The 27862-nt window shown below is 40.4% G+C and overlaps 1 protein-coding gene and 1 long non-coding RNA gene across 7 annotated transcripts in view; one reads left to right on the top strand and one right to left on the bottom strand.

The window, feature by feature from the left end:
- FOXN3 (forkhead box N3) overlaps positions 1-27862 on the top strand; it is a 413410-nt gene that overhangs the window by 57857 nt on the left and 327691 nt on the right. The gene's annotated exons all lie outside the window — the stretch shown is intronic.
- Positions 8440-27217, bottom strand: LOC143652096 (uncharacterized). 4 transcript variants are annotated; one of them, XR_013160414.1, is made up of 5 exons: positions 26362-27217; positions 26051-26271; positions 19297-19493; positions 18974-19180; positions 16966-17764 (listed from the first exon to the last, which is right to left on the bottom strand). It is a non-coding gene; the product is annotated as an uncharacterized LOC143652096 (long non-coding RNA). The 4 variants fall into 4 exon arrangements; XR_013160413.1 differs by lacking the exon at positions 16966-17764 and adding an exon at positions 8440-8939 and having other exon boundaries at positions 26051-27217; XR_013160411.1 differs by having other exon boundaries at positions 16965-17764; positions 26051-27217.

Below are 27862 nucleotides of genomic sequence, written 5' to 3'. Positions count from 1 at the left end.
CTGCATCTGTGCCTTCAGCACACCCCAGTGAGCAGATCCACAGCTGAAGCCCTGCCAGGAGGCCTGTCCTACTACAGCTAACCAGGAGAGGTCAGGCCGTGGTCCAAGACATGGGCCGGTTCCCCGAGTTGGATAACTGTAAGCCAGCAGTGATGTGGGTAGGTGGTGCCAAGAGCCGAATTGGATTCCCTTAGGGTGGTCCACCTTACAAGTGGTTTGCTCAGTTTTACGCAGCTCACCTACCTCATGTATGGGGTGGGAGAGCCATCAGACTGTAACAGAATATCCAGGTAATCCTCAGGTGGTTACTTTCCCAGGATCTTTCAACTGGGTAAGCCCTGAGTCTTCAGTAAGAGTTGGAATTGGGAGAAAAGTTTTTCTTATCTTTCTATGGAAAAGACTATAAAAAGGAATGAACAAGTGGATGTAGTAACTAAAGAATGAATTCCCACCTTTCACTGAAGATGTAAACTCACATATAAGAAATATCACTTGTAGTAGGCTCTGAACACACTGGCCTCGTGGACAGTCAAAAACTTGAGTGAAATCAGAGGGTTTTGGGTCTAAATCCTAGTCCAATTTGGTAGTAGAGTTCCAAAGCACCGCTTAGAGTACTGAACCACCTGTCAGAGGTCCTAGACTTTCTGGGGTGGGTATGCAGTTAGCTGCCCAGACCCTCAACCCCCAGCTACCCTCCAGCCTCAATACCCTCGTCACGCTGTAACAACAGATGGCCCATTGATAATGTATATAGAGAGTCAGATACTTGTCTTTAGGTATTGGCTTAATGACAGAATGAGAACAAATAAAATTTTAGTATCCTTTATTTGTTTGCTATATAATGAAAACTGGGCAGGTAAATAGAAAAAAAAGTATTTCCTTTCTACTCTTTTCTGCAATCTAAGAGGCACTTTGATCTAGTAAAAAAAAAAACAACAATACAAAACCCAAACATAAAAAAACATCCACTAGACTAGAAAATAGCTATACAAATTCTAGTCTCGAGTACGAGCTTACAATGGAGTCTTTGGTCATATCTGGTAAATCTCCCTGGCTATGAGATAAGGAATAGTGTTTTTATGCCTCTTTACTAGATAATTGTAAAATTGGGTAATATCTGAATGGGCTTAGAAAACTCTAAAGCACTACTCAAAAGACCAGTTTGGGTATTACTTGATAATTAGATTACCTTTAATAAAGGAAAGGAAGTGAAAGAAAGTCACTGAAAATATGAACAATGCAGTTGATAGAAAATGAAATATGAATGGTTCTTAAGCATATGCTTACCCTCACTTCTAATAGGAAAAATGTAAATGAAAACCTTAAGAGTCCATTTTTAACTGTCAGATTGGTGAAGTTCAAAATAGTTGATAACACTCTGTTGGCAAAGGCGACGAGAAACAGCCTCACCTGTTGCTGGTGGGAGTCTAAATTGATACAGTCTCCACCAAAAGGAAATTGGTAATAATGATTTAAATAGAAAATGCATATATCTTTGGCCAAGCAGTTCCACTTCTTGGAATTTATCCTACAGATAAACTTGCACTTGTGCAAAATAATGCAGCTGTATATTACTCGTGTGGAATATTATACAAGAAGTGTTATATGAAAATTGCAAAGTACAGAACAGTGTTTAGTATATGCCACCATTTGTGTTTTTTAAAAAAGGGAAAAACGCTAGTTTTACATTGATTATGTCTGAGAAGATGCACCGAATTTTGATAATCATTGTAGGGGGTGGTGAGGTTTTTTTGGCCATGTCTGGGGTTTACTGTTTGATTGATTGCAGCCGAGGAGTGTGGCTAGTAACCCAACTAGAAAGAAGGCCTACTTACCGTTCACTGCATAACCTTTTGAAATTTGTGCCATATGCAAATATTTGCATTAAAAAAACCCAAAGAAGAAAAGTAAACAAAAATAAACACAACCAAAACTGAGCAATAAAAAAATATGGCTAAAAGCCTCAACTCTCCCCACCCCACGCCTGCCAAAATAAAAGAAAAGAGAACAGAAAAGAAGAAATGTACTTACAGGGAATTTTTCATGTAATTTTTTTTTTCTTTTCTCTATCTTGCTTGTCTCTATCACATGCTTTTTTGCTTGTTGGAGTATTTTCTTTTTACTGTTTGTGCTCTGGAAAACTAACTTGAGTTGACTCCTTACTGCAAAAAGTGATCTTATTTTCACAGTTATGTATGAAACAGTTATGTCTGTGCTTTTCCCTTTATCTGCCAATCTTTATTTCTGAGATCTGAGTTACCCTTAAAACATTGCCAGCATCAGACCTAATGCGTATATTCACTTGTCCCCGACTCTGCCCAGTGAGCAGTGGCGGTGGCTGGAAAGGACCTTTGGGGCCTGCTGCCCAGGGAATTAATCTCCAGGTGATTACTTAACTGTTTAGAGGCAGTGCATTCTAATTGGGGTGTTGAACATTTGGGGAAATAATTCAAGTTCTGTCTTCTTGGTGTATTGGGGAATTAAAAGTTGTGTCTGTGGCGATTTGTGCCTCCCAAGTTGTGGCTTTTAAATTTTACTTGGTTTTAAGACTTCTTTGATTATGTCTGTCTTTTAACCCGATTAACCTGCATGCACTACTTTATGGTTTTTCCTTACCAATTCATACACTATGTCTAATAGTGGGGAACTGTGGGCCTTTTTGGCAAAGAAGGCCAAATTCAGCCCAGACTTGGTCACTTTAGCATTTTCAAATGAACACGTGCCAAATGGGATGTTTGAAAGAGCCTGTTCGTGTCAATTTACCATTGTCTTGAATTAGGAGGATTCCTCAAAGCCCTTGTAGAGACACCCTCCAGGCCCCAGTCAAGAACTTGTTCTATTGTGTACATTTGACAGTTTGGAGTTAAAAGCTAACATGTTTACATGGCTATTGTTAACTAAAATCGCTTGTTTGTTTGAATGGGAATCAGCTTATTTATACATCATTCTTAACTGTAAGTCAGAGATAGTGTACCTTATTGTGCCATAGATGTGAACTGCCTGCTTGTATTTGCTGGTCGGGGCTGGAGTGTGGCTCATATTTTCATAAAACTTTCCCAACCATGCTTATAGCCTCACTTAAGCAAACAAATAGCTACATCCTTCACAAAACAACCGAACGTACGATTCTGAGTGATTTTTCAGATGCTCTTTACAATGATTGGCCCAAGGCCTATCCTAACATCATGTACTATAGAAGCAACTCTAAGTTCTTCTTTGAAGAAGAAAGATAAATCTCAAGGCAACAGATTTCCTTGTTTTCCTTCAAGGACTTGGCTCCAATTCAGTAATTAGTTTTATGGATATTATCCAATTTTTATAAAGTCGGCATATGGTATGCTTACCTTTGCTTAGGTGATGACTACTGGGTTCCTAGAATTCCTGGGTTCCTAGCTTTTGGGGTCTCGCATAGAGAACTTTTGGTAGGGTGTGAGGTTAAAACAAAAGCAAACCACACTGTTCTTGCAAGAGAGGGTTCTAATTTCTAGGAACGAGTCATGGGTGAGGCTCTAAAAACAGAGTATATCCCAAGATGGGCAGAAAGGAGGAAAAAGTGTTGGGAAGGCAACCAGGTCTTTGTTCCCCAAGCATGTCCTGAGTACTCATTGTATACTGAACACTGTGTGGGCTGGGGACACAGGATGCAGGGAGACAGTGGTTGACCAGATAGACGGGATCCACTGCAAGGAACAAACAATAGTCTACGTGCCCTACAGAAAAGTGTGTGGAGACATAGTGGGAACACTGCCCTCCTGTGGGAAATGACACCAGCACCATGGAGTCCTATTCTAGAGATTGGCAACATTGGAGGGAGCCAGGTGTAGTGCCCCCTTTTATGGAGGGATGGGGATGGGGATGGGGACAGTGAGTTGCAGAGATACAGGGGCATTGGTGGGATAGTTTAGACCAGGGATGGGTTAGAGGTAACCCATTAGAATGTACTTCTGCTTCTAAGACTTTGTCTTCAGCTCTATAAGACTGATCTGAATATCATGGAAGATTAAAGATAATGGAGATGAACCCTAGAAAGTTGGACCTATATCTCTCGAACCCCTTTGCACAGTGGGATGCCTCATGTGAAGGATATTTTCCCCGACTTTACCCTCATCTCATTTGCTGCTTTAAAAATATTCTTTTGAGTCTTGTGCTGCTGTGAGAATATTTCTTCAATTCAGGGTAAGTAAATGGTGTCTTAAAGCTTAAACCTCTGCCTGGGGCAAGGAACCAGAGGATGTCATTGTGCAGAACTTCAAAGGCTGATAAGATGTTTAAGGTCTCTGCTCTCTGAAAGAGTTTCTTTCTTTTAAGACCAGCCAGAAACATTTGTGTGCACATCCCACCATTGTTCCAACGAGAAGTAAGAAGACTTTCACCACTGCCTATCTGCTAAGGCTCTGGTTTTCCACTAGCCCACAAAATCTGCTTTCTCTCTACCCTACGATGATTGCATTATGTTTTGGATGATGGATGTCCAGTAAGCTTAATATTTAAAAGTAATAACTTTTCCCTCTGGAGGAGTCAAAAAAAAAAGTGATCACACCATTCGGTGTTTGCATAAGGCAGTCACCCAAGGACTCGCTGGTTTTCCTTTCTCTTTTTTTTGGATTATGACTGCTCTGGTATGAGCTTGTAAAAAATAAGCAAGCTGTTTTCCTGCAATCTCTGATCATCCATCGTTTAAAGACTCTTGGTGACAAGTCACATAGGTGTAGTTTGGAGTCTGCTGTTTGTCAAGGACACATACGCTTTCTCTCTCTCTCTCTTTTTCTTTCAATTTTATCCCTGGGCAGCGCAGAATATGTGGATTCCTCTTTGCGAAATTCAACAGTCGATTTGGCACAGAGGACACCCTCAACCTATGAGAGAAAGGGTGGAAGATTTTCAGTAAATTGTGCAGGAAATAAGGAAATACTGGCTGTGCTACTGGAAATGTTTACTGTTGACTGCACCTTCCTTCATGCAGAATATCTTCCAGCTATAATAAGTTTTTTTTCTTTTAATATATTTTGATTTAAAAAACGAAGTCTTGTCATGTCAAGTTTCATGAGGATAGGGCCTCAGAATAAAAGGGGATGGAGTCCTTGGAAAAATTCATTTCCCCCAGGGATGTGTGGTGGGATGTGGATGTTTTCATGGCCGGTGACCCTGGCTGCTTCCTTTGTATCTCAGAGTTCTGTGCTTGGAGCTTGTAGGCGCTCTGTCATAGCCCATGGGTTGCTTAATGAAAGTGTCATTTAGGGTACTGGCACTTGCTTATAGTTCACATGTCCTTCACCCGAATGCCTCGCCCTGCAGGGTAGACAAAATACTCTGGTCCTGCATTTTTATGTCATTTTGTACCGCAGTAGCTCAGGGCCATGGCTTTGCTGCTTTCCATAGAAGGAGCATTAGCCAGCTGGCCTGGAAAACAAAAAAAAGTAAAGTAATGAAGACTTGGGAACCTCACCCGCTGAAGCTCCCCACCTCACATTCCAGACTGATGCCCTCAGGCAGACTGCAGACGGCGTAATACAAGCATATTTGTGACACTCTGCGTCCATCCAGATCAAAGGACAGAGTTCCTGCCTGGGTTGCAGCCTCTGAGATGAAAACTGAGCCCTGGAAGTGCGTCTGTGTGAGTTGGCCATGCCTGAATCCGAGAAGAAATACCAATTCTGTTATGGATGTTTGAACCATCAGATGGAGACTTTGAAGTCTCTTTGCCGATAATAAATCAAATTCAATTTGATTCACTTCCTTCTTAACCTACCTTGGCCTAGTTTAAAGATTTGGGATTTTTCCTGAAGTGGTGCTTCTGGTTGGGGCTGGTTGGGAGAAAATGAAGTAAACACACACAAGACAAAAAGATGCTGAGTGCCAGAAGCCAGGGAGGGCTGTCATTAGAAAGCAGATTTTAGGGGTATTTTGAATGTTATTGTTATTTGGATCGCTATAGGAACCAAATAAAGCTAAAGGTCAAAAAACATCTCATTTTCTGTCCTTACACAGAATGTGGAAATGTTTGGCGCTGTGGCCTGAATCACCTTTTTTTTCAGGTATTAAGATTCTATGGACTAGTAAAAAAAAAAAAAAAAAAAATTGCTTTACTAAGAGCTTTAAAAATGACCATTTGTTATCACTGTTGTTTTATAAAACAAAGGACCTTCAACAAGCCAAATAAACCAGTAAGAATTTGATTTCATAATAAAGAGTACTTTTAAATTTAATAAATTCAGCCTATAGAAAACAACATATTATTCTTATTTTTCCCATGTTGCTTCTGATCAGTGAAAACTTTGCCACTGAGCAGTAATAGTCTTTGAACAGGTATCTGAAAACTAATGTATTAGCTACATAGATTATGTTTTATATATTTAATATATATATTATATATATAGAGAGAGACATACATACATATATATTAATTGAAAATTATTATTATTTTATGGTAACGTAGTTATATTAAGTTTTAATGACAGAGTACCTTTATATACATTATCCCATATGATCATGTAGTGTATATCTTTGAAGCATAAATTTGCCTTCATAGCCTAAGCTAAATAGAATTAAGAATTTAAATAAACTGCCAATGTTCCAGAGTCAGATATGAATGATTTAAGAAATTATCTATTGCTTTGATTTTTCCATGTCTCTGTTACTTTGCATTATTAGCCATATTAAATAAACAAATAATTCTATGATGATATGCACACATTTTTATAACCGTATATCTATCCTAGCTGCATACATGCATTTATTTAGCCTAGTATTTTTGAAATAAAAAATCAGAGCATATATTGTCACAAGCATATATATACATGTGGGGAATAATAAGAAAACTATTTGAAATGGAGTCTAAGAAAACTTTGGGAATATGTGGGAGCAGGGATTAAAAAGGGAAAGAGAGAGGACCAAGAGTGAGCAAATGAGAGTGAGAATAAGAGAAGTTTTACTCTGAGTGAATAGGGATGCTTCTATTCCCAAACATGTACTTTAAAAAATATATGTTTTTACTTCAACTCAATCTTTTCTGTCATGAATGTCTGAATATAGTTGTGTCCAATTTTGAATGTTCTTTTTGAACAAGATAATAAAGTATTTTCCTTTTGCCCAAGTTCTCCTTCCAGATCCTCCCGGCTTTTCTAGGGTCATAGCCTTCCTAATGTTTCCTAAAGGAGGGTACAGGCGTCAGCATTCCAGTTTGCAAGGATTTCTTGGAAGCAAAATCTATTGCAAGGCTAGTAGCCTTGTTGCTAAATTGGCAGTCTTATTTTGAAGATTTATAACCAAGCTAGAACTTGAATTTGGCATTAATTAATTAATTAATTAATTACCAGGCACTGATCATTCAACAGATATTTACTGGGTGCCTCCTACCATGTCTGAGTTGGTGCTGGGCAGTGGGGATACCATAGAGCAAAGATATATATAGTTTCTACCCTCAGAGAGCTCAGAGTTTATTGGAGAGACAAAAACAAGAAATAATTACAAATAATGATGGATCCTTAATAGGAATAAATGGGGTGCTGTTATCAAGAATCCTGAAAGCACTGTTGCAAACTCATCAAAGAGAAAATTCATTCGAAAAATCAACAATTGACAATTGGTGTTTAAAAATTTTTAAAGATTACCAAAAATGTAAGTTGTGGTTGTATATATATATGTATGTGCGTATATGTATATGTAAGTGCATAGATATGTGTGTGTGTATGTCTACATGAGAAAAGCAAAGATTAAATACAACATAAAGTCAGTGATTATTTTATCTCTAGGGAGGGATTTTTTTAACATCTGCATTTCTAAAATTTCTTGCAATACATTTGTATTATTAATGTAAAAAGTTATTTTAAGAGGGGAAACCATTGGAAAAATGATTAACTTTTAATTTTCTCATGCCTCTCCCTACTGAATAATTATTCGGCAAAACACGATTTGCCAGATTATTTACAAGGAGCAAAGGGCACATTCATATAGGAAGGGGAGAGCTGGTTGACCGGTTCAACATTTATAACAAGGCACTTCTTTACATGAAGTGGAGCTGATGATTTCATGCAGATTATCCATAAATTTTTAATTTTATTATTGAAGATTATGTTTACATGCCATTTTTTTTCTCTTTCAATTAAAAAAAAATCAAACATTGACTGAGTACTAACTGTGAATAAAGCAGGACCCAGGTAGAACACTTCAGGTGAGGGAGGGACTAGTTATATGCAAATGATTAAATCAAAGTAGAAAGGGTTTGGTGCAGGGGCGAAGCCACAGGTGAGGGAGGCAAAGCTTAGTCTGGGGTAGCAAGAGGTCAGCAAAGGATTCTGGAGGTGGCGTTTGCACTAGACCTGTAAGGCTGGGTAGGAACTAGGCTTTGTGGAAACTGGCCATGCCATACACCTGCTCAGTCACCTTTAAAGCTGAAAGCAATACCCATTAAGTCCCTTTTTCATATTAAAACCAACAACTCTTTTTTTTCTTGAGGGCATATGTCTTGTTATGGAGCAATAATAATATATCAATTTCCATCAAGTTGCATTTTGTCATCATAATGGTTACAGAGGAGGCTGCTTTTAGCTGCTGCAGTGCATTTTAATGTATTGCAAGAAACATGGAAACTGACTAAAGGCATAATGGATCCATAATGGACACGGAGCCGGTGTGGCTGAAAATGGGACATGCCGCTGCTCGACCGCAAAAGTGCTTTGCTTGGAGTCACAGGAATTCTCTGCATTAGGAGAAGCCTGTGGGCAAAAGCTGGTTTCGCTTGCCACTCTTAGGAGATGTGTGGGCAGAATTGCTCGTTCCAATTGGTCTGGCTGCCTTGGCCCTCAGCCCCTGCTGCCGCCATCCCATGTCCCCTGATGATCACAGGTTGAGGACTGCACAAGGAGGGGAAGCGCTGACCGTGTAAGTGCGTGCAGTTTTCTGAAGAGGCTGTAACTGCAGGGGATGATGCACTGCGAATGCTGTGAAGGAAAGTTAGAGATCAAGTGTGAGTATAATTTGGGTATTCAGAGCCCTGGCAGGGTGCCTACTTCATACCAGTTCTCCAGGGAAGGAAAGGTGCGGCCTGTCAACCCACACCACTTTTGGAGTCTAGACAGTTTGATCGGTATATCTTGAAGGTGTTATTCCTAAATGAACGCAGTAAATGTCCTACTACCTTTTAAGGAAGAATTTAGTTTGATAAGGAGCCATTTTGACCTGATGCCTAATAGCTCCTATTTTTAAAAAATTTTGTTCTGATAACAAATATACATATAACACAAAATTTGCCTTTGTAACCATTTTTAAGTGTACAATTCAGTGATAGTAATTGCAGTAACAGTGTTGTGCTACCATCACCACCATCTGTTACCAAAACTTCCATCACCCCAAACCAACACTGGAAATTCCTTATTCCCCCTTCTCCACAGCCCCTGGTAAACCTAATCTCTTTCTGTCTCTCTGAATTTGCTTATTTTAGATACTTAGTATAAGTGGAGCCAGGGAATACTTGCTCTTTTGTGTTTGACTTATTTTACTTCACATAATGTCTTCAAGGTTCATTCACGTTATAACATCTATCAGAACTTCATTCCTTTTTTATGACCGAATAGTATTCCATTGTGTAGATGTGTACCACAGGTTGTTTATCCTGTTATCCTGAGCCCCTGCTTCCAATTCTTTTGTGTATATATTCCTAGAAGTGGAATTGTCAGGTCATATGGTATCATACGGTGATTCTATGTTTAACTTTTTAAGGAACTGCCGAACTGTTTCCCACAGCAGCTGCACCATTTTACATTCCTTCCAGCAACAACGAGGGTGCTAATAGTCCATGGATTCTTACTAAGGCTTGCACTTTTCTATAACATCTCCAGCACAGGGAAGGATACCCAGGAACTTTTCGACAGTCCTGGTTATTGACTGGTGTCCTCAGATGTTCCCAAATGAAGGTGCTGCTAAAGAATTGCAGCTAAAATAGCACTAGGCACAAAGATGCATTTGAATCCTGAAATGATTACATTGATGCTCCACCTTTGTAACACTTATTTTTTCCCCCAAATTTGCTTGAATGCTGTTTTTTTCCCCCACTGCTTTTGGACATTCTTTTCTTTTTAAAAAATTATTTATGGAATACACGAGAGATTTACCACCTAGGAGAATGAACTTTAATGAAGCCCCATGTTTCTGATAAGTTAGTTTTTAGTTGGGTCTGGGGGTATTTTTCTGTCTTTCCCTGATCCCTGGATTTGAAAGTGAGCGAGTTACAGTACATTTTGATTCGGTTTTAATCCATCAAAATCAAGTTAGTTGTAAGTGATGGAGGAGCTTACTTTGTGTAGTCCGGGCTGCCTGGAGACATCAGCCACATGCCAAAAGCTTGCTGGTTGCCCGGGCAACCTCACTGGAGGAATAGATTTTCTGCCACCGGCTCCCTTTTTAGTCCAGGCGGAATCTATTAACACTACTATTCTAGCCCAGACAACCAGAGCCGGAGTTTAACTGAAAAGAATGGTCGGGGGTTTTGTTTTTGTTTTTTAATAATCCAGCCCCGTGTTTCTGGCTTCTAGACTTTACAGCTAATTTCATTGACTTCTAAAGAAAGACTTAGAGCTGATTAATATTACTTAACACTGCTGATGCTAAAGAGGTCAGTGTTGCCCCTCCTTGGCCCCAAGAAAGCTCCTTGTTTCATTTCTGCAGGAACCACCATGCAGGGAGTGGACGCAGATCTGAGCGTCCAAGTTGAACGTGGAACAGAACAGATAAGAATGACTTCATTAGACCCCCAAACTTTTTTTCCGAGTCCTTGCAGGTATACTTCGCCCGCCTGTGCTTTCCAGAGGCACAGTTATCATTTGGCTGTTAAAGCTGTTATTTCTTCAAATATACGCGATCTGGGTCTGATTGGAAAGCGCCCGTGTGTTCCTTCCTCTTGTCCTTCAATCAAAGAATGCCTTTTCTCCTTTTGTAGCTAAATATTTCACCACAGGATTGATGGCTTCCGTCTACCAGGGGAGTTTGCACTGCTTTCAGCCCTATTGTTTTTCTTATGTTCTTAATGTAATAGCTTTGGGTTGTAGAGAGAGAGACTGATGCACAAACGCAGCGTCAGGTGGCTCGAGTTATTTGCCACTGCCGAAATGCAATTTTAATAATGGACTGTATCAGCTAAATGTGTTTCCTTGCCCCCGCCTAAAACAAAGGAAAATCTCGGCACATTAACCCATTGGTGGCGGGAAAAAGAAAAATCTCCAAGAATACCACTCAGTTAATTTACAGGTTTCAGGAATTCTCTGGATAGGGGAGTGGGGCAATGTGCAACTCATTTAAGGGAATGAAGTGACATTCATCACCTCATCAGTTCCATTCTCTCGAAGGGCCAAATGCAGGAAAGTACAGATTGTGATTTGGCAGAGAAGGGAGCTAACTTGACAAATCCGTGACTAACTCGATACAACAAGATGGTCATGCGTTTGTTTATTTGTTCCGATCACCCTGAACTGTAGTATGATCACACAGGTGTTTGGCATTATATTTACCCGAGTAATCTTAAGAACATTACTGATATAAGCGGCCTTTGAGCTCATAGCTCATGTGCCCCGTCTGACAAATTAAGAAAGCAGAGAGGTCAAAAAGTTGGCTCAAGAATGCCTGGGTAGGGTGGGCCACGGTGGCTCAGCAAGCAGAGTGTTCGCCTGCCATGCCGGAGACCCAGGTTCGATTCTTGGTGCCTGCCCATGCCAAAAATAAATAAATAAATGAAAGAATGCCCGGGCATTTCCCTGTTGGCAGTGCAGGGACCCAAATCCAGGCCAGCTGACTGTTCATCTCAGCACCACCGCATTCATGCCTTTGAAAGGGAGTGAGGGAGGAAAAGCACCCAATCCACACAGCTCTGACCATTCATCTGTGCCACAGCTATTTAATACACACCTACCGTGTGTGCAGTCCTGGGCTGGGAGCTGGGGAAAGGCAGATCTCTACCCTCATGAAGTCACATCCTAGAGGTGGGAGAACCCACAGTCAACAGCTAGCTGGGTAAGAGAATTTCAGGTTGTCAGATGTTAAGATGTGAGGTGAACACAGGGAGTGTTGGTGACAATTAGATTAACAAAGCATTATTGTCTGCTAAAGTTCTTAACTCTTTGGGAGCACCTGCATTCTTACCACCAGCAGAAAATCTGTTGGCTAAAATGCAATCTCCAAAGTGATTCACTGTTGCACAGTAAATTGTATCATATTAGAGAGCTCTGCCTGGTGAGGCTGTGATTTTCCCATCACATAGGGTACAAAGCAGAATCTAAATTGGTAGGACTCTTAGAGCTCCTTCCTGTTCTAAAATACTTTAGCTTAACCAGTTCATTCATTCATTCATTCAATTCCTTCATGTGGCAAATTCTTATTAGACATTTCCTAGGTGCCGGGTACTATTGAAAATCCTGCACAACAAAAGCATTTCCAAAACCTAATTCGATTCACATCTATGAAGCAATATTCCCAAAACCTTTATTAGCTGTGGTGTTTGCATAGTTTACCCTAATGAAATTTGATTTTTTTAAAATTTCATGGGCAGGCATCAGGAATTGAACCTAGGTCTCCTGCATGGCAGGTGAGAGCTCTGCCTGCTGAGCCACGGTGGCTCGCCCTGAAATTTGATCTTTAAAATCATTTAATTTGGGTGCACGGGTAGTTCAGTGGTTAGAATGCCTTCCTTTCGTTCAGGAGACCCAGGTTCGATTTCCAGACCATGCACCCCCTCCCCCCAAAAAAGTCATTTAACTCATTCGTTTTCTTTCTGACTAATTGCTTTGGGACCCCATGGCAACTTTTTCAAGACTCCCACCCTCTTTTTTTTTAATGTGTCCTCTGAAACTCTAGGGTGAGGATTTGCTTTTTACATTTGTAATAGGCAGATCTTTTAGATGTTAGTGATGAAGATGGATTTTCTTGGGTAGGTGAAGCATCTGGGTCTTCATGTAACAAGGTCTTCATCTAACCTTGTACCTGACATTTGCCATTAACCACGTACCACGTGGTCACTTGTACCTGGCATCTGTCATTATCTCTACACATTTCCTCAGAAGTGTGCCATTTACCATATTTGAATACTGCATTTCCTTCTGCTGCCATACTGCAAATGCAGATTTAAAGGAAAGGAGTGAGATAACAGCTAAAGTATGTATCCTGTTTGTGTTTTCTTTGTTCTCCTGATATATCATGACATCTGCATATAAGATTTCATGAAAGAGTAGAAACAGCGAGGACACTGTTTTTATTATTTTGTATTAAACTCATTTCCTTGGCAGTCTGGGGTGAGATGAGTTTTCTTCAGACTGCTCTTCCACGTAGGTGTTTCTCTTTTCCCTCCTGGCCTCGGTTGAGTCTTTCACTCCCAATCGGGGTGACGCTATTTTGGGTTTGGCACAAGAACGCACAGCAGCAGTGGACCAGCCTTCGTGGGCCTCTCCCTGTTGCCCATGCCCAGTAGCCCTATGATGGTTCCTGAACATAGCAGGCTCACTCCATGCTAAGTGCTAGGCCTGGATGATGCTACTTGCACTTCTCAATAAACACTGCCCCCCCCATCCAAAGGGGCAGGCATTGCCATTATTTCCATTTGACTGATTGGAAAACTGAGGCAGAGAAAATTTTAAGCAATTTGGTCAAGTCCCCACGTGAAATCAGGGCTCTAAGTGTTTTTATGTGACTTCAGAGTTCTGTATCTACTGCTGTAGGTGCTAGCTATAGCGCCTTCTTTTATTTCCCCCCTTTTTTCTTTTTTAAAAATGTTTTTATTGTTAAATATAACATATATACAAAGAAACAAAACAAAAAGCAATGCATTTCAAAGTACACTTCAACAACCTTTTCTTTTAAACTGTGCTAAAGTCCTTAAAGAAAGAAGTGGGTATTGACTTACGTATCATTTCCACTGGATCAGTATTTTCTATGGTGTATTTTCCAGAACACTAGTTACCATGATATTCCTTAAAAAAAAAAAAAGAGTTTTGCATTCAGATCTGCTTTGTCAAAACTGTACATTATGCATCCTTTGCAATCTACTTTATCAGAGTAAAGGGTCTGAGGTATTCTTCAGCAGAGTCTTTTTATTTGCATTTAACTCAAAACTTTCTCAAATGTCTATTTGACCATAGAACTTTTCTTTTTTCCCTCCTGATGCCTTTAAAAGCACACTTTGGAAAAGGTTTGGAGTTCAAGGGAATTTAAGAACTTGGTGCATTCCACTGTATAATTGGATCAAAAGAAAGAAAACAGAACAATTCCAGGCCCCCTAAAGACGGCAGCTTCTCTCTTTACCCTGTCCTACTTGAAACTGTTTTAATTTTTATCGAGACTCTTCCAAGACAAGAAATGTCAGTTCCCTGCTCTTTATCTCCTCCCTTGGGGATAACCGTGGTAAACCATGTTTATCAGTATTTGTGCCCTTGCCACACTGTAGAGCAGGCTCCTTGAGGAGAGGATCAAGGTTTTACAACTTTGTGTCCTTATACTGACTGAGGCAGTAGTCCATCAGTAACTACTTTCAAAGGTAAATAGATGGACTGCATTTGAGTAAAAGAACAAATGTGTATTATGAATCTGTTTTTTTGAGTTGACTTTAGTCAAATGTGTAATCCTCTTCTGGGTGACAGTGAGAAATTTAAGAAGTTGCAATAACTCACTCAGATCACTAGGGTTCCATTTGGAAAATGATGCCTCCTGTCATCTAATTTAATTAGTAATTGTGTTTTCAGTTCCAATTGAAGGCCTCAGAAGAAAGGATTGTAATAAACTGTGGTATATACTATTATTATTGTTATCTAACTTATTTGCTATTGTGCCATTTTTAGATTAAGGCACTTTTCAAGGAAGAACTTGTCAATGTTATCTAAATTTTTTCTTGTGTTCTCCCCTCCTTCCATGTATCCTCAGAGATGATACATGATGATACATCCTCAGCATGAAGTATGAGTCCTCTTTTAAAGATATGTAAATTGACGAGCAGCTTTGTTGTTGAAGTTGGTTGGTTGCTTGTTGTTGTTGTTAACACATATTCTAAAGTTTTCTGGCAAGTCCATTCTGGATCCAGCAGTGTCACCTCCACACTGGCAAAGTGGTGTGGCCCAAGGGAGTGATGGTCCAGCAGGAGTTGGAACACGCAGGGTCTGCTTTGGCTCTGCCACTTACTTTTGGATGGCTTGGGACGTTTATTCATTCATTCATCAAGCAGTTTGTGGAATTTCTACCACCTATTCAGTGTTGGACTAGATGCTGGAATGCTAGAACCAGAAAAATGAATAGGGGGTGCATAGGTGGTTCAGTGGAAGAATGCTCACCTTCCATGTGGGAGACCCAGGTTCAATTCCTGGACCATACACCTGAAAAAAAAATTGAATAGGGAAGTGTCCCTCTTCTCAAGGAACTTCTTGTTTAGAGTGTGAAGTCAGACACATGAGCCAACATGCTCATTGAAATACGTGGATGCTTTGTTAGAAAAGTGGGAGCCCAGAGAAGGGTGGAGCAGCTCTACCTGTGCCATCATGGCTTAATGGCAAAAGGGACTCTGGGTTGAGAAGACTTGGGGTTTAAGAAGAAAAAATAAAGAAATAATTAAGGGCATTGTATGCCATGGTGAGGAATTTGACCTCTATTTTCTGGTGATGGGGCCACTGAGGTGTTTATAACAGGGAACAGCACCATCGGTTTTGTATTTTAGAAAGATACACGTAGAGGATTGATTTACTTTATCTCTGAACCTCACTTTTCTCGTCTGTAAGATGGACACGGTTAATCGTACAGTTAACCTGCTCCTCGTGTCTCCTGGTGCTTGGATTTCATTTCTCTCTTTCAAATACAATAAGGATAGCTAATCTGTACTCACTATGTCCTAGGCATTTTTTTTGTTTTTAATTAATTTATTTATTAATTAAAAAATATTTAACAATAAACGAACTAAAATATTAACATGTGATCATTCTGTTCTACATATATAATCAGTAATTCACAGTATCGTCACTTAGTTGCATATTCATCATTTCTTACAACATTTGTATCAATTCAGAAAAAGAAATTAAAAGACAACAGAAAAAGAAATAAAACGAAAACAGAAAAAATAAGATTATACATACCATATCCCTTACCCCCCGCTTTCACTGATCACTAGCATTTCAAACTAAATTTATTTTAACATTTGTTCCCCCTATTATTTATTTTTATTCCATATGTTCTACTCGTCTATTGACAAGGTAGATAAAAGGAGTGTCAGACACAAGGTTTTCACAATCACACAGTCACATTGTGAAAGCTGTATCATTATTCAATCATCATCAAGAAACATGGCTACTGGAACACGGCTCTACATTTTCAGGCAGTTTCCTTCAGCCTCTCCATTACATCTTTAATAACAAGGTGATGTCTACTTAATGTGTAAGAATAACCTCCAGGATAACCTCTCGACTCTGTTTGGAATCTCTCAGCCATTGACACTTTGTCTCATTTCACTCTTCCCCCTTTTGGTCGAGAAGGTTTTCTCAATCCCTTGATGCTGAGTCTCAGCTCATTCTAGGGTTTATCTCAATTCCTTGATGCGGAGTCTCAGCTCATTCTAGGATTTCTGTCCCACGTTGCCAGGAAGGTCCACACCCCTGGGAATCATGTCCCACATGGACACGTCCTAGGCATTTTAATCCTCACAATAACCCCAGTAAGGTCAGTATTGCTGTTATTTGCATTTTAGAGATGAAGATGGTTATAGAGGGTGAATATCTGACCCAAGGACACACAGTTAGAACAAGAGGTACAGCCAGGATTTGAACCCAGTTCTACCAGATACTGGAGTCCATGCTCTTAACCACCATCCACAACTGTTCAGATGTTGGCAAGCCTTTCACCTGCCTCTCATTTCTCTTCTGAAACATTTTGGCAGGTAACCACCTCTTGCTTCTGATGACCTTAGCACAGGGTGGATGTATTGGAAAAGCCTAAAATCAGCACCAAACAAGCAATGTGGCATTATTTGTAGCTATTTAATCTTTGCCTTTAATAATGTGGCCTTTTATCATTAAGTAGGGACCAAATTTATGAAACAGAATGTGTGACTTTAATTCCTTTGTACCAACAGGGTGTTACAAATGATGTATGTTTCTATGGGCATATACATAAATCTGCCTTCCAATGTTAGCAGAAAATCAATTGCAACTTTGACTCCATCCTTGTGAGGAGTTCCTTTGTAGAACCACATTATGAATCGGAAAAGTAACATTGAAGAGGATGGAATGAGATGGATTTGAGGAGGGGACAAGTCTTGAATGGTTCGGCCTGCCAAGACAAGTTGCCAAACAGCAGATGACACAAAGGTAGGGAATTAGTTTTGGCAAATTCCGCAAGCTCTCCTTGTTGAAAAGACAGTCTGAAAAATATTCTAGAAGTTTACACAGGCAGTTGCAGTCTAAGGACAAGTTTATAGCACCTCTTCAGTAGAAAAGTTTATTCAACATAGGTCACTGTAGGGTGAAAAAAGGCTGCATTCTCTTCTAACCATGAATGAGTGTCTTTAAGTATTGCTGCTTGAAGATTTGGGAGGCTCCAGAATAATAATTAAAATAAAAAGTCATTCCATGTCTTGACCCGTGCTTGGTGTGCCAAGAAAACCTGAAAAATGCCAGGGTGACACATTTTGTGGCTTGTGAGGAACATTTTGGTTAGTTTTCAGCTGCTCATAAAAAAATAAATACTGCTGTGTTCTTATATGGTCTCTTTCTTGATCTTTCAGAGTAGATTTCCAGCTGAAATTTCACCTCACCTTGAAAAAAAAAATAAAAGGAAGAAAAGCTGAGCCTTACTTAAAACATTAAGCATGTCATGCCTGAGTAAAATAATGGAATCACAAAGAGAAATGCTCCATTGAGAGAAAACAGCTGTCCTTTATACTCATTGCTTAAGTGTAATTTATCTGCTGTTTGTAGGTTATGTTTTAATGGGAAGGAATATTAAGGGAATGAGAAAGAATTTATTAAATGGAAGAGCATTGCAAAAAAAAAAAAAAGTACCCTCTAATGAAGCAGCTGTTTTAGAATAGATTCTGGAGCATGGACAAGGACACAACCCCAGGGAGTCCCTGCCCAGCATGTAAGAAAAATGGAGTAAATATAGGATGAAGAGCTGACCTCATAGCATTGGGGTCACTGCCCAGCCCATTGGTTCTCAACTGGGATGAGCATTGGAATCAACTGCGGGGTTTGACAGAACAAAATTAGTGCCTGGGTTCCAAAACGAGAGGTTCTGACTTAATAGGTCTGGGATATGGCCAGGGCATAGGGATTTTGAAAATTTCCCAGTGATCCTAATGGGCAACAGAGTTTGAGAACCAGTGGCCTAGAAAATAATTTCTTTCCCTTTGTGTGTTGTGCACAGCTCAGGCAAGTTGCTTTAGGGACTCAGGTTGGAAGCCTCAGCCCTGCCTGCTCCAACTGGCTTCAGAGCCCAACTCCAGGGGGACTTGATGAAGTCTTTGGTTCATTTGCTTCCCCTGTTTAAGGGGTAAAAAGTAAAATGCCTACAGTTCTTTGAAAAAATGAATCCTAAGATTTTTCCATTATGAAGATAGATAAATATATTCTATTTGAACTCCATAGTAGAAAAACAAAACAAAACAAGACAAACCAACCAACCACCACATCCAGACATTTTAGTTGAGGCAAAATTCTGAGTAATGGGATGATGAGTGAGGTGATATTGGTTAAGATCTTTGAGCAGTGTATTGACCCTGATTTGCTACTGTACAAAAAAGTAATGGAAAAAAGAAAGAAGAAAAAAAAGAGAGCCATGCTTTTGATTATACATACATAAGTGCATCAGAACCACACATCCCAAGTTAAATGGATGCTCTTTCATTTTATTTTTGGATTTCCAGAGAATATCAGTCAGGATGGGGTAACATAAATAAGAGGATGCATGGCTTTTGGTCAGTACTTTACTAAAGATAGGCTTTGACGTTAAATAATTCACTTACCTTCTATGAGACTGTTTTCCTTCAATCTGTAAAACAGGAGTAATACTATCCACCTTCCATTCCAAAATTAGATACAATTTAATAAAGGGCATTTATTAAAAGTTACTCCTTCCTGAGCAGACAATCCGCCTGGGGTGATCTAGAACGAGTGTCTTCATCTCAACACCAGTGTCTGTGAACTGGCAAACCAAGCCACCAAAGAGGCTCCTGGTTCAAAAAAAAAAATAAAGTCAGAAATTCAGGCTACCCAGGGTACCCAGGTGAATCCAAGAGACTGAAGGTAGGTTTTAGCTGTGCTCTGCCAAGTGAATATGCACACACACCTCCTGGAGATGTTAAAATATTGGTGCTGATTCCTTAAGTCCAGGACGGGTCTGAGAAAGTCTGCATTTCTGATAAGCTCCCAGGACAGCAGTTTAGAACCCATGCTGGTGGTAATGCTTCTTTAGTGTCTGCTGGAGGAGAGTCTGGGCAGAGGTGTCATGGTGCGTGAGCTGGTGTGGTGTAGCTGCCCTCTGTGCTGGAGATGAATGGAACAAAAGCAAAATGGTGACTTTTTTGGCTTTGAGTTCATGTGGCTCCAAGCAACGTGTTGGGAACAGTGATTATTTATGTTCTCAGCTGCCCCCCCCTTTTTTTTTATATATATGCTGTATGGTACGGTCACATTTCATTCATTTTCCATGTAAGTATCCCCTTATTGCAGCACTATTTGTTGAATTTTTTGTTGGTTTGTTTTTTGTTGATTTGTTTTTTATTGGTTTCCTTGTGTTTTGAGGAAGCGTATGGGCTGGGAATCAAACCCGGGGTCTCCCACATGGCAGGGAAGAATTCTATCACTGAACTACCCTTGCACCCTTTCAGGTGCCCTTTTAATAAGTATTTCTTTAATTTAATAAATACTTAGCTGAGTACTAATTTTTATATACTTTCCATTGACTACGTGAGCCTGAATATAGAACTTTAGTCTTTTCCTATCAATTTCTTTCCATTTTTGTTGAATTCTGGCATTTCTGTTTGTTATATAATACATCTCTCCGGTCTTTGTTAGCAGCAGCTCTCTTTTATCTGGTGTCTGCAAAGTTGATTAGAAAAAAAACTCTAACGCCCACAGGAATGGCTATTATTTGAAAAAAAAAAAAAAAAGGGAAATCACAAATGCTGGAGAGGATGCAGAGAAATTGGAACATTGTTGGTGGGAATGCAAAATAGTGTGGAAAACAGTTGGACAGTCCTTCAGAAAATTAAGTATAGAATTATGATGTGACCCAGCAATTCCACTTCTAGGTATTGTACCCCACATAACTGAAAACGAGGACTCAAGCAGATCCTTGTACCCCAATGTTCGTAGCAGCATTATACACAATTGCCAAAAGGCAGAAACATCCCAAGTGTCCATCAACAGATGAACAGATAAACAAATTTGGTATATCCATTCAGTGAAATATTATTCAGCTATAAAAAAGGAATGACGTTCTGATACATGCTACAGTATGAATGAACCTTGAAAACATTATGCCTTAGCACAAATGAAAAACACAGACACAAAAAGACAAATATTGCATGATTCCAGTTATGTGAAATCTTTAGGAGAGGCAAATTCATCGAGACGGAAAGTTGATTAGATATTACCAGGAACCCAGGGAGAGAAAAATGGGGAGTTAATTGCTTAATGGGTAAAGAGTTTCTGTTTGGGTTAATAAAGAAGTTTTGGTATTGAATGGTGGTGATCATTACACAACATTGTAAAAGTAATTAGTGTCACTGATTTGTACACACAGTGTTGGTTAAAGTGGGAAATTTTGTACATATGCAACTACTATCAACAATTTTTAAAATCTCTGCATAAGTGGGAAAATTGCTCAACATAATCCTCTGGTTGATGTCTTCCTCACGGGGCAATCAGTGGAAATGTTGGTTAGATTGGGGTGAAAGTAGCTCACCAAAATCATTATAAATAGGATCCTGTAATTTTATTGTTTGCCCAACTGGTAGGCTTTTGTTTTGCCACCCTAAATCAGTGGCGGTGTTGTGTTTTCCTGATCATTTCATAATTTTCTTACACATTATTTAAGGTTTGGAAACTTTAAGAATAGATGTAGTTTTATGTGTTCTAATTTAAACATAGAGTTTGGAGAAGGAAGAGGGTTTTAAAAAATATGGTTGTGACATGTTTATTATAAACATGTGAAAATGGAGCCCATGATTATGCTGGTGGTACATATATTGTACCTTGTCAACAAGAAAGCTCTTATGTTTGTGTATTTAACGTGGTATTTTCTTTCCTTAGGAAAAAAATTGAAACTGATGATGTCTCTTGGAAGACTTAAATGCATTCTGGTTTAAAATAATCCTGCATAACCAGGCTTCGTGAGGGTTCTAAGTCTTTCTCTTGGTACCACAGACCTTTTGAAGCCAAACTGGGTTCTCATCAGCGGCAACCATTTACCTCTAATTCTCTGAGCCAGTGGTTTTCAAAGATCTGAAACACCTGGAGGGCTTATTAAACCAACCCCCCACCGGGTTCCCATGGCCAGAGTTTCTGATCTAGTAGATCTGGGATGGAGCCTGAGAACTTGCATGCTGCTTTTCTAGGGGCCACTCTTTGCAAACCACTGCAGTTTAAGACCTTGCTAAGTGTTGTTTGGAACCAGCAGCATATGTATTGTACCTTACTGACGCATCACTTGGAAACTTGTCAGAAATGCAGACCCTTTGGCCCCTGTCCAGACTTACTGAATCAGAATCTGCATTTTAACAAAATTCCCACGTGATTCGCGTGATTAAACTCTGAGGATCACTGCTTAAGCTACTTGAAGCATCATCAAATACTCTGATGGTAGCAATGGGATTTCGGAAGCATTCAGGCAAGGGGAAAGAGAAAGTCTTTAGAAGTTAGGACTCTTCGGCACTTCTCTCTCTGACAGCATCCTCTCCAAGCAAGTGCAGGTCAGTATGACCGTATTTAAACTTGTTTTCATTAGTTCAATTTTGTACCATTCAAAAACATAACTTTAAGAGGGTTCAAGGGTAGTTCAGTGGTAGAATTCTCACCTGCCATACGGGAGGCCTGGGTTTGATTTCTGGCTCATGTGCTTCCCAAACAAACAAATAAGCAAATAAACAATAAATGAAAAACCAAGCAAAAATTCAGCAAATGGTGAAACCTACAAAGCATCACAAAATTATAAATTTTTATCATGTAAAAACCAAGTTCCAAAAATCAGATTACTGAATCGCGTGTTCTGCACACGAGCTTTGTAAATACTCAAGCAAAAGATGGCAGAGACAGATGAGCCCAAAGACATAGGAGGTTTGTTTAGGAGGCCACTACAGATTCTTCTCAGTTTTTCTCTGTAGCTACTGGACTATCTAATGAGAACTGAAGGAAATAATTAAAACTGATGAGTTGTATGGGCCAAGGGAAAGAAAAAAAACTTTCTTTTCTAGATTATTCACCTAATACCTTCTATTTCCCCTTTCAAATCAATTAAAAGACAAAACATTTGAAATTCTTAGAGTTTGCTTCTTTGAAAGAGGAAAGTAGTATCTAACAATGGCAAATATATCTTCTGCCCCAATTTTCCAGTAATTCCAAGTTTAAAAAAGTAGAGGGGATGGGGAGAGAGAAGCACTACAGAAAGACAGTGAAAGTGTCTAGATTTTGCAATTGTGTTGCTAAGGGTTTTTATGTTCCTCTTAGTGTTTGCTTGGGTGAGCAAAGCTACAATGTAAACAGGGTACATTTTTTTTGCATCAGTTTAACGTAAAGATTTGTGGGGGAAAATATTATACAACTTAGCTGGTATATTAGTTAAATGATAAACATTATGTTTTAAAACAGACATAGCACATTTATGGACTCAGAGGTAACATATGCGAGAATTAAGATACAGCATGAGACTTGAAAAATTTAACTCTTGTGGTGGCTGCTATGGGCTATGTGCCCAGACCTTTAGGTTTTTATTTCCTTTATTCTGTAGTGATATGTAGGTGGAAAACTTTGACAAGCAGGTCTTAAGATATTAGGTAATCTTTTTTTTTTTAACTGCTTCATTGAAGGTTAGTTGATATACAGTCAATTGCACATATTTAAAGTATGCAGCTTGCTGAATTTTGACATATCTATATACCCATGCATCCATCAAAACAATCAAGATAATGAAGCTATTCATAACCTAAAGAAAGCTTCTTCGGACCCCTCTGTAATCTTTCATTCTGTCCCTCTCCACCCTTCCTCATGTAGGAAGGAAACCACCAGTCTGCTTTCTGTCACATTAGATTGCTTTGCACTGTCTAGAATTTTATAGAAGTGTAATCATACAGTATGTACTTTTTTTGAGGTGGTGGCTCTAGCTTCTTTCATTCAGCATAATTGTTTTGAAATTCATCCATGTTGTCGCATGGATCCACCCTTCCTTCTTCTTTATTGCTGAGTAGATGTTCTAGTTTGCTAGCTGCTGGAATGCGAAATATCAGAAACAGAATGGCTTTTAAAAAGGGGAATTAATAAATTGCTACTGTACAGTTCTAAGGCTGAGAAAATGTCCCAATTAAAACAAATCTATAGAGATGTCCAATCAAAGGCATCCATCCAGGGAAAGATACCTTGGTTCAAGAAGGCCGATGATGTTCAGGGTTTCTCTCTCAAGTGAGAAGGCACGTGGTGAACACAGTCAGGGCTTCTCTCTTGGCTGAAAGGGCACATGGCAAATACGGCATCATCTGCTAGCTTCTTCTCCTGGCTTCCGGTTTCATGAAGCTCCCCGGAGGCGTTTTCCTTCATCATCTCTAAAGGTCGCTGGCTGGTGGACTCTGCTTCTCGTGGTTGAGTTGTTCTGCTCTGCTCTCTCTGAATCTCTTTCTTTCTCCAAAATGTTTCCTCTTTCATAGGACTCCAGCAAACCAATCAAGACCCACCCAAATGGGTGGAGATACACCTCTACCTAATCCAGTTTAACAACCACTCTTGATTAAATCACATCTCCAGGGAGATGATCTAATTACAGTTTCAAACATACAGTGTTGAATAGGGATTAGAAGAAACGGCTGCCCTTACAAAATGGGTTTAGGATTAAAACATGGCTTTTCTAGGGCATATCATTCAAACCAGCACAGTAGATATCCGTTGTATGGATGTACCACAATTTACTTTTCCATTCACCTGTTGGTGTGCATTTGGGTTGTTTCCTTTTTTTGCTATCACAAATAAAGTTGCTTGTGAAATATTTGTTTCTCTTGGGTACTTACCCAAGATTGGAATGGCTGGGTCATATGGTACGTGTATGTTTAACTTTTTAAGAAACTGCCAAATTATTTTTCTAAGTATTTATACTATTTTACATTCCCACTAGCAGTGTCTGTGAATTCTAGTTCTTCACATCCTTGCCAAAACTTGTATGGTCAGTGTTTTAAATTTTAGCCATTCTTATTAGGTGTGTGATGATGGTATCTCATTGCGGATTTAATTTGTGTTTCCTTGATGACGGCTCGTATGCTTTTCATGTACTTATTTGTCATCAACATATCTTTAGTGAAGTGTCTGTTCAAACATTTTTGAGTTAGTTATTTACTCATTATTGAATATGAGAGTTTGTTAGGTATTCTGCATATAAGTTTGTTGTCAGATATGTGATAGGTGTACAGTAGGGGGTCACTAAATAATGTTGTATTTTCCTGAATCCTAGGTGGCATTTCAATCACCACAGAAGTCAGAACCATGTCACAGCAAAATGACAAGTTATTGCACATAGAATATTAAGCATGTGTTTATCCTTGCAATCTCGGTGTGTTTATTTACTTCCACATCTAAGATGGGAGAAAGCTTCCATTTCCATCTGGCTTCTATAAGGATATAAAAGATTAAAGCAACCGAGAGCGTGGAGAAGGGAGAAACCTTAACCAGAACCCATTTTTCTAAAGCTCAAAGTCCCTAAAGCGTTTATCTGCACAGATAGCCATCTCTGTATGTGCAGTGTCTGCACACAAATAAAATGCCTTTCTGTATGGAGGTGCTTCACAAGCAATAATGCTGTGTTCCCTGCTCCTCCAGGATGTACAACTGGTGGATGAGGCCACCTATTCTTCTTTAACAATCTGGATGTTTAATTGCTGATTTTCTTTCCACTCTAGTTGGCATTTTGAAAACCCTGCGGTCATTTCAAGTGCTCTGATTTTTGACTGAGGCTCCGGTGGAGATAAGAAGCACACCTGCTCCTAGGTCCCAGAGGCAACCTCTGTAACAATTAGAGCCCCTTCAATGCTTCTCCAGTACCAGCAGCTGGGGGGGACATACATGCTGCAGCTTGGCACCCTCCATGCTCATTGTTTGGCAGCCTGAAAAACGAGCCTTTAACTTTTCACTACACGGGTTATTTTAACAACTATGCACATCTGAATACATTCCGACTGATCTCCCCTTAATTAGTCTTGACTGTTCTTGAAGCACTTGCAAAAAGTAAAAGATTATGTAATGCCTTTCTAATCGACAGTGTGTGCCACGAGTAGTCAACGGCGACTTATTCTTAGTGGCTCTAAGTCTGGGAAGAAACCTTTTGCTGCCCTTGCCCAAGTGTGGGTTGTAGATCTAGAATTGGCCCTTCAGAATGAAATAGAGCATTCTTAGCTGTGGCTGTTTTAGCCATTGTTACACTGTCAAAATGACAAACAGATGATGGTCCACTTACACTCCTGGACCGCTCCTCTTCTTTTAAGGAGCTTGCAACAGATAGATGCATGGGAAGCGCAGAAAAAAGTGAAGCTTGTGGATGGCAGCATGCACAGATGGAGTAGGGACGATAAAATTCCTTGAAAGCGCAAGCAGGATGTGCGATGAACTAAAATTAAATGGAGTTGTGCTAGGCCGGGCGAGTTGTGGGAAGAGTGCTGTCCCCAGGAGGGGTGTGAGCTCTGCCACAAACACTTTACGGGGCCTTGACCCACTTCCTTGGGCCTCAGTTTCTCCATCTATAAATCTGGTTACACTAGATGATTTCTGTTTCTAAGGTCTCAGATTCCAGCCCTAAGATTCTGTCATTAAAAAAAAAAAAAGTTTCCTCGCAATTTAGTTGAACTTACTTGAGGTAAAGGCGCAGTTGTCTTGGCGTGCGATTTGCTCAGAGGTTAGCCCCAGGGAGGAGGTGAGGCCAGCCATCAGCTGCCTATTGCAGGGCCAAGGTCTCTAGTGGATTGATGCGGAGGCCGAGGGCAAGTCCTTTTACAAGAGCCGGCTCCCTCCGAGACCCGCAGCAGAAAAGCACAATCAAGAGCTGAATGTTGCCCCATTGTTCTGGCAAGCTCTGGGCCGGTGAGATGGGAGTTGGAGTGCTTGGTTATTGAGCATGAGAACAGCTTCTCCCTGCTCTCCACCCTGCTCTTCCTTCACTCACCCACCAGCTCTTCTGCTGGCATCTTCTCCTTTGTCTTGACCGGACCCATTATCTTGTCTTCTCTGATTGGTGCCATCACCTGGTTCTTCAGCAGCCCTGATGCCTGAGCCGCTTGCCTCCCAGAAGAAGCACAGACAGAGCTGTCTTCCCTTCTAGTTCATCTGGATATGCCATCAACTTTTCTCTTAAGTGTAGGGGAGGGGTGTGTGTTAAGACAGTGAAAGAAAAAAAGAGAAAGAGGAAAAGAGAAAGAGAGAAACCATTAGAGTCGGTGTAACAGTGGAACGCCAACTGCAAGTTGTTAGTTTTGGAAACAGAATTAGGCAGTGCCTGTAAAGCTGCATTTGGGAAGCGGTGACGGCTGTGTGAGCACCTGCCCTCGTGCCCCCCGGCAGAGCTTGCGCCACAGTCCCGGAGCAGCTGGTCACCCTCCCCCCATCAGTGTGGCTTCACACCCTGCTCTGGAGGGTGTGGACACAGTTGTCCATCTTTGTAGGCAAGTGGCAGAGGACAGGAGCATTCTGAAAAAAACAGACTTCTGTTGTTTTTGCCTCTTGGGGTAGTGTTCATGTCAGGACTGCAAAACCTCACCACAGCTGGGTTCATTCAGGTATGGTGCCTTTCAAGAGTGACCTCTAGGCTTCAGGGTCAAGTGCAAGCCCCCATTTTGAAGTGTGAGCCAAGCAGATCTTCTGAGCTCTGGGCTCCCAGATGTCTTTAACAGCCCAGGTGCATTCTGGCCAGGTGTACACATTCAAGCTGGAATAGGAGCCGAAGGAGCCTTTGGGGTGGTGATTTGGTCACTTGTTTCAATCTGAGACCCCAAGGGTGTAATCTAAGGCTCCAGGATGTGCAGCCACTGTGACTGTGATGTCACATTGGTCTCTTGGGATTGGTGAGATGCACGGCCAAGTCAGAAGGCAGCTTGGGCCCCATGCTTGCACTGGCCATGCACAGCCCTCTCTGCCACTCATTCAAAAGTGGATGAAAGGTCTAAAATATAATATCGCAGAGTCTTGTCGTGTTCTAGATCCGTGGTACTCTATCTGTGGTCCAGGGACCAGTAGCACTGGCATTCCCCAAGCACTTGTTAGGAGTGTCGCACCTTGACCCCACCCCAGATCTGCTGATCAGAACCCATATCTAACATAACCTGCAGATCTACAGCTGCATTAAAGTTGAAGAAGCACTGGCCAGAGTTGCTGTGGCCTTGGGTTCTGGGTTCTGCTCAAAGCGTGGGCCCTTAGATCTGCTTGGCCCTGGGCAGACACTTCACTGCCTATTGGTCTCAATTCCCGTGTGTGTAAAACAAGGAGGTTCTCTGCTCTGCCCAAGCTCCTCTGTTTGTCTGGGCCTGTGCCACTTTCAATATACTTTTCTCATCCATCAGCCCAAAGTCTGCCTGGTGTTATGTAAATTGGAGCTGATACTGCAGACTATATGGCATTTCTAGGATGTCTTTCTTCAACATGCTTAGTGAAGATATTCTTTCCTATTGGCA

This window comes from Tamandua tetradactyla, chromosome 12 (genome assembly GCF_023851605.1).
Source record: "Tamandua tetradactyla isolate mTamTet1 chromosome 12, mTamTet1.pri, whole genome shotgun sequence".
Taxonomy (NCBI): domain Eukaryota; kingdom Metazoa; phylum Chordata; class Mammalia; order Pilosa; family Myrmecophagidae; genus Tamandua; species Tamandua tetradactyla.
Note: the sequence above shows the minus strand (reverse complement) of the source record. Positions and strands in the feature narration are given on the sequence as shown.